Source organism: Salarias fasciatus, chromosome 10, assembly GCF_902148845.1.
Source record: "Salarias fasciatus chromosome 10, fSalaFa1.1, whole genome shotgun sequence".
Taxonomy (NCBI): Eukaryota; Metazoa; Chordata; class Actinopteri; order Blenniiformes; family Blenniidae; genus Salarias; species Salarias fasciatus.
Genome location: NC_043754.1, coordinates 16,345,991 through 16,353,842, shown reverse-complemented (window position 1 = coordinate 16,353,842; position 7,852 = coordinate 16,345,991).

Sequence of the window (7,852 nt, the reverse complement as noted above, 5' to 3'; positions counted from 1 at the left end):
CTGGTATCTTTGCTTTCTCATTAAGCAGCCCAGGATTGCTCTCCTGACATCAATCTCCTCTGATATGATGTGCTCAGTTCTCCATGCAGCACCCTGCTCCATTTTCCCCTTCCGGCAATAACCTACACTTTCGCTAACACCTTCTTACCCCATCACCTCTCCCATCCCTCTTGTGCCTTCTGGTTTATAGAGCACTAGCCCTTCAGGCGCTAGTGTGGAATACATTACCAAAATTGAGTTGAGCTCTTTGTCACATCTTTAAAAAGAACACTTTCCTCATGGTTTACTGTTTTCAGGTCAAAAACACCAGCACATTATTAAAGGTGGTAGGATAGCTTTCTGTTTTTCCCCAATCCTGTGATTTTTTTGACAGCTTAGAAGAGAGAAAAAGTATTCTTGGATGAAAAAAAGAGAAAAAAAAATGAACAAAACAACTCCAGACTTAAAATCTATGCGACTAATGTAATCAAAATTACAACCCCCTTCAGGACAATTGAGAAATGCTGTTTTAGGTCACACAGTGTATGGAGCACATTTGTGCTTCATTAAGCCTATTCACATCAAGGCAGCTTCACAAAAAGATTGACTTAGAAGTGTACTCCAACTCATCTGAATCACACGCTTGTGTCACTACTGGCAGACTGTTGAAGAGTTTTGTATGAGCCGAGGGCTCAGGCAACACCTCTACCAATGTCGAATCCTGTAGGTTTCAGCAATGTCAGATTGTTTTCTGAAACGCTCAAGCCAACTGCAATCTGATGGTTGGTCAGAAAAATAGAGTCAGTGAAGTTTTTCGTTAACCACTTAATTATTTCTTCAAAAACAAAAATGACAGTCATCTTCATTTTTATTGTTGTGTCAAGCGTTTTTAAATTTATCCAAACAATACCACGAAATAATGTTGCTCTGTATATCATGTATGTAGCTTTACAGTAGAGCAGATTCAGTTGCTGAATTTGCTGACCACTTCTTCAGAGAAGCATGAGATCTGCTTACCTCGCTTGATGTATTTTTGTGTACAATAAAAATTTTGATTGTTTTTCTGTTTATCCTATTTGATGCAAATTGTTGCTATATCCAGACACATGTTTATCAGCAGCTTTCAGTAATTATGCCTAATCCACAATGTCCTGCACACTTGACAAGAACATTTTTTTTTTTTAGGTCCTGCACTCATTTGACTCTCCTTTGAAGCCAGTCAAACACACAAACACAATACAAATCTACAGTATCCTCCTGTGGCTATGAGCATCGGGGCCGCTGGTCCGCTACCTGCCTGCGTACATAAGCCTGTTTCACACTCCATGTGTTCTTTCAACAGGGCACATCTGCTGGGCAGGATTTCCATCCACAAAGCAGCCACAGATCTGATTCGTTACTCTGTCTGTGCACGTCTGGAGCTTTTTTTCCAAACAGCCACTGATGTCACACGGATGTCTTGGTCCATATTTTCTTTTTGGTGCCGACTGTTGACAGGGGCAACGAGCTTGAGAGGGAAGCTGTGGGGACATAAGTAGGCATGGCATATCTGTGTGTGTGTGTGTGTGTGTGTGTGTGTGTGTGTGTGTGTTGCACAGAAGCAGAGGCTATCTGTCTCCCCCTCCTCCTAATCAAGTCCATGAAGGAAATGAAGGAGAAGCACGGAAACGCACGCACATACACACACAGAGATCATAACTACGGCATGTCAAGCTGTGTCGCTACACTTCCTTCTGACCTTCACCTCTTCACATTTCCTCATCTCAAAGTTTTATGTAGGATTTTTCGTAATGAGATTGTAATTTTTGTTCCAATTTCCTGCAGACTTACTAAGTTCACCTTTAACTTGTAATTGATAAACTCTAACCTTATTTTATCTTTAAAATATGCATTTTTCTGAAAAACACACACACACACAGTTTAAGAATTTAAGAAAAGTTATGTCTGAAAGGAGCATATGCCCTCCAGCTTTCAGATGTGCACACACTCGGGTTTGCAGACACGCACACTCGCACACGTAACTACAATGGCAGTCTCCCTCACACACAAACACACTCGTCTTTGTTTTCAGACAAAGGCTTGCCTCTGCAGCTTTGTCATGATTTCACAAAAGACTTCTTTAGGAGAAAGAGGTCTTAACAATCTGGTTGGTGATTGGGTGAAAGCATGAACATCGTTTCTCTCTCTCTCTCTCTCTCCCTCTCCCCCTCTCTTTTCTGTCACTTCCAGTTGATGCGCAGCACTCGTGGCCGTGCAGCTATTTTCTTCTCTGTTCCGGCGTACCTGTGCGGAGCATGTGGAGGTAGCGCCGGCGTCCTGTGTGGGCTGATGATCACAGCACAGGAGCTTCAGAGGGGACTGGGACTCAGTGAGGATCAGGCAGAGAGAGTGCAGCAGAGGTGATGTCTGTCAGGAAGGGTTTGATCACTGCCTACTGGAGAAAATACAGTTTGATTCCTCTGGATTTTCTTTTTTTTCCCCCCATGTAGCAGCTGTGGCTGGATATGGTTTGACAGTATGAGTTATTTATGATTTGAATGACTGATTAATCAAGTCTGTACAAAACGAACACAGCCGGTTTTTTTAGCGTGAAAACAGGCACATAGACTGAGTTTTGAATGCTGCTTTGTTCTGCGTCCGTCCCCACACAATTACGACTACTTGAACAGTTGGCTTGTACGTGTATACGTGGAAACGCAGGTTATAATGTTCCTGCTTTCACAGACAGATGTGTTGCCATCGGGATGGCTGCGCGTGGGCGTGCGCTCTCATGTGTCTATTCATGTCCGTGTCTGTGATTGTGTTTGCATAAGAAACGGCATGATCTCGATGCGAGAGGGAGAGAATTTTATAATAGGGCTGTTCACAGTGACTTTCTGTCTCAGGCTGTGTCACATTGTATGTTTTATTTAATAGCTAAGCCGTCCAGATATAAATCCAATCATTAAAAAAAATCATTGTTTTACCACTTTATCAGAAAACACATGAATAAGAGTTAAAAGATAATGAGATTATTTTGATCATTTTCCAGGCTATGAGTGAAATAAACCCATCATAGCTATCATATTTTGTACTGTAGAGATTCATAATTCAGTAGTGTTTTGATGAAATATACAGAATCAAACATTTCTAACAAATGAGCTGAAGACCATATGCATCATATGGAAGAGATTAAACGATTTTATGATGAAATGTTGGATACATCAACGATTTATACCAACAGTAAGACTATCTTTTTAAAATACATTTGTCTATATATTAAAGGCTGAAAATAGTGTTACTAAGAAACAATCAGGTGATGTGTTTCTTTGAAAAGCTGAAACAATTTGCAATAAAAGATATGCAGTGTTCTCTCAATTCCTCCATTTGTTTAGCAAAAAGTATGACTTTTATTAAGATATAAAAAAAAAATCTTTCTCACACATTTAATTCGTGGAAGCAGGAAAAGGCACAGGTGCTTCAAATCCTGTCAAAATAGAAAAAAAGCCCGGTTCCATTAAGTGTTACTCTGAGTCATTACAGTGAGTCAGATTGTACGATAAGGGGACTGTGGAAATTAGCTCACCCAAATGGAATTCAGTCATTTTCACTTTTTTTTTTTTCCTATATGGAAAGTCAGATCACAGTGTCAACTGTGAAAAAGGTCTGAACACTTCAGTCCCCCACACTTTTTTTTTTTTTTTTTTGGACTCCTCTTGAGACTAACCACTTTCTCCCTGCAGGTTTTCTGTGCTGCTTTCACTCAGCTGATCAAGTCTAATCGGGCCTAAATATAAAACCAGTTATCTCACTAAACTCTAACAACCTCCATAGCGATCACTGTCGTGTTTTGAGGATTACACACTCTTATTCTCTGACTAGTTAAGAAGATTAGACTCTCTTTACTTTTACGAATTCTTTTTAAAACCTCTCTGGTTGAACCATTTAATGAACCCTGAAGAAGGAAGACTTCATGAAGTGTTTCAATTGACCATTATACTTATAAACTACTATACAGCATTGTTTTTTTTTTTTTTTATAAAAAAAAAAAAGCACTGTTTGTAGTTTTTCCCTCACTTTGGTCCGGAGAGCAGCCTGCAGGGATGAAAGAGCCACTTCTTTGACGGGGGTCACAGCCTGGGATCAAGAAGTTGTCCCTTTGAAGGGGATTGATTGTGGCGCTCCTGAGCTGTCGCTGCGGCGGAAAATAACACAGAGCAGATCAGATAGCTTCCTTATTTTGACTGTTAAAACATAACGTACCCAGACAATACTGAGCTGGCAAGTCAAGTTCTGGTCATGTATACAAATGCATCTGCTTGATTGCAGCGTCTAAAGTTCTGCTGTCAGTGCACGTACGACAGCGATCCAGCATGGCTCAATCTTTTTTTTTTTTTTTTAACGCAGTGGAGCCGAAATTCCCTGATGAGGCAGTTATTATGCGAGCTGGTGTTGCTCAAACCCTCAGAACTTTATTAAAAATTCTCACCGAGATTTCCAGAGATATCACATCTGTCATGCTGCATTACAGCCCAACCAGAGGCACAACTCACCCGGAATCTACAATAGAATGAGAGTCTGAAAATACAAGAATATTGAAGTTTGACATTTTATTCCAGCGATGTGCAGTGAAAACTTCACCGCAGGAATGTCAAAATCATTTCAGGGGTCAAATTCACTACTTTCAAAGGTAATTTGGGAAGAACACTTAAAATGATACCAAGCGTGCTGGTGTTCTTTCGCTTCTCACGGGTTGTGGGTAATAAACAGGCTGCTACGTGTGGTTATTTCTCCCATTCTGAATTGTACCAACACAGCAAACAATACGGTAAGCTCCAAATTCAGAAGTACTGAAATTTTCTTTTCTTTTTCCTACTGCCTGTCCTCATGAAACATGACAGGCAGTGGGTATGAAAAAAATTGCTCACCTAATAAATCAAAACATTCAACTTACACCACACATGAAACAATGAAATTAAAAATATGCAAGTTATTAAACAAGTCACTGAATGATACATTAAAATTCAATTACTTCAATATGAATGTATGTTACAATATAAGTTTATTAATAAAGAATAACTCAAATTAGCATGCTGTAAATGTCCACAGTTCAAGCATTTTTAACAAAATCTATGATAAACAAATTAATATTTCCTTATAAAAAGCTGATATCTACTTTGCCAGAGTTTTGCTTCAGACCGTTATTTCCCAGGCCAGATGATTTCTGCAACCTTCAGTGAGGCCGTTCTCATAAACTCCCTCATCTATCCATCATCTTCTGCACTACTCCGTCCAACAGTGGGAAATTTCTGACACTGATCAACCCACAAATAAATATCCTCCAAAACTGCAGTGGAGGGCTTCATGAGAGCTTTCTGCTTTTCATTCTGCTGTCCAGCTCCACTATTTAGATTCACTCCCACTGCTGTCATCACAATTCAGAATGAGACGTCGTTGCTCTATCATGGGAGAAAAATCGTCGATTCAGGAGCAGATACACGTTCAGTTGTATCCATGCTAATAGCTGGACACTGAAGTTTTAAAACTGGAAACATGGCAGCAGTGATATGAAGACTTTACTTCTCTCACGGGCAGATTTTCACAGCCTGATATTAAACACTGTTCAAAGCTAAACTTGTATTTTCTGGCGTGTGCTTTGCATAAAAGGCAGGGAAATACTTTCTCAACCCTTTTGTGCATGAGAGTTAATGTTCCTTGTTGATTGTGACATCTTCAGAGCAGCGGCACGCTGCCGCTCAGCCCAAACGCTTTGTGCAGTCGTTGTTATAGCCGTTTGTTTTTCGCAGATAATTGCAGTCTGTGTGACTCAACTGCACCAGTAATACATGAAAGACATAAACAGGAGGTAACAGTTTGCTGTTTGCACGCCGCAGACTTCATTATAACAACAAATACACCTGTTGGGGTGAAATACAAACTCATCTGAAACAAATAAAGCATCAATGAAGAATGAACGACTGGCTAACATGAAAAATGAACAAATTCAGACATTTATTTTTGAAAGGTTTCTTTGCATTAGTATATATATTTTTTATATCCATTTCTTTCTTGTATATTTCAATTCTCTGTGTTATATCTTCTGTGCTGCTGGTTGTTCTGGTCAGACACACTTTCAAAAAAAGAGAGTTTTAATGTCAAAGTGGTTTTACTGGTTAAATGAGGGGGAGAAAAATGCATCATTGGCGTTATCGAATGCGTCCATGCTTTCACCACCATTATGAGTTCAAATGTCAGTCATTACTGAAGGGCCTTTATCAGGTGTTGGAATAAACCCATCAGGTTATTATCAGTGTTTCTGAGCAGGCAATCTAGATAAATGTTTACTGCACAGCCAGGATGCTGAACAGACACATTCAGATGTGAAGGCATTTTTTTGTGAAAACAGTCAAAGGAGAAATTTGGTGTACAGAACCCGCATTTTCAAAAGAACTCACATTTATCAGCTGAAATCAGAAGATTACTGAAGATTAATCTTACACTGAAATTCCGTGTGACTTGACATGAGCAGCTTTCATCGCTCAACAGGATCAAAGTTTAAAAAAGATTAAACTATTGTATAATTTCATGTCTGACGACACAGAATTTGGTCAGAACTACTGAACTCTACCTCAACAAATCCCCCCCTCGCCCATTTGAGTGAAATGTGATCAGCCCAGCTTCAGCAGTTTTCCATCAGTTGTGCACAGCTTTGATTTTAGCTCGTCAACACCCGGCCGTGTACTCCAGGATACTGTAAGCACAACTACCAACAGAGTCTCGTTAATAATACATTCAATGGATCATTTATTCATCAATGACCTTAACTTGGTTGTCTTCAAGAAGACAGTGGATTAGCCAGTCTCCAAGGATATGCATCTGCTTTTTTTCCTTTTTCTCCATCCTTGTTAAATATTCATGAAGTGGACAGAGTGATGGAGCAAAAATGTCAAATCCCTGCAAACCCGCTCGCTTGTGCTTAATGACCAAAGAACAATTCGATGCAGTTTATTTTATGTTTTCTAATTATATGTTTTCTGAAGATTTAAAAATGTTCTACAATCATAGGCAGAAAGATTTTTTTTTAAACTGGTTTTCCTAAGTGATACTGAAACAGGCAAGAAGAGAGAATTGCAGCAAAATGTGTCGCAGTTTAGTTAAATTCAAACAAACAGACCATTTTAAAAGTTAGATCACAATCATCCTGCAAAGCAACAAGATTAAGTCAACCTTTATCAAGTTACGTTGCTAGAAGACATAAATTCCTCCACTGAGAAGCACAATGAAGAACAACTGAAAACATTCAAAGGTAAAGTATTTCTAAAAGCTGGACATGCATTTCTTGGTTTCCCCAGAAGAGGTCACTCTCAAATCCTCCTGCAGGGTCATCCAGTGTGGAAAGAAGATTAATGGCGTTTTAAATTGATCTGCTTTTCATCTGCACACAGGGACTTATCCTGGTACAATCTCAATGTACTTTCCTTTGCATGGATCTCATCTTAATTGCTGGCATTTACTCAAATGTGGCTTAAAGTTGAAAATTACAGCTCGCTTCTGAAGTGGAGCTCTGAAGAAATAATGGACTCACCTTGTCAGTTGGAGTTTTTCCTTTCTTTTTTTTTTTTCCATTGTCTAATTTTCAGCATGATGTTCCTCATTTGTCAGAGCCGGTGGAGGAGAGGAGCTGGAGGCTCCCACAGCGCAGGGGATCATTGACATTCAGGCTCTGCAGCCGCTTGTCCTACTTCCCAGATAGAAACCAGTGACATGTTAAATGAGGTAGAAGTTGAAGTGGTGTTTATGTGCTGTCAGAGCGAGCAGACGTCCTGACCCTCCTCATTCAGACACCTTCACTGTCCTCCGTCAGAAACCCCTTATTGTCTAACGCAGCTAAAGC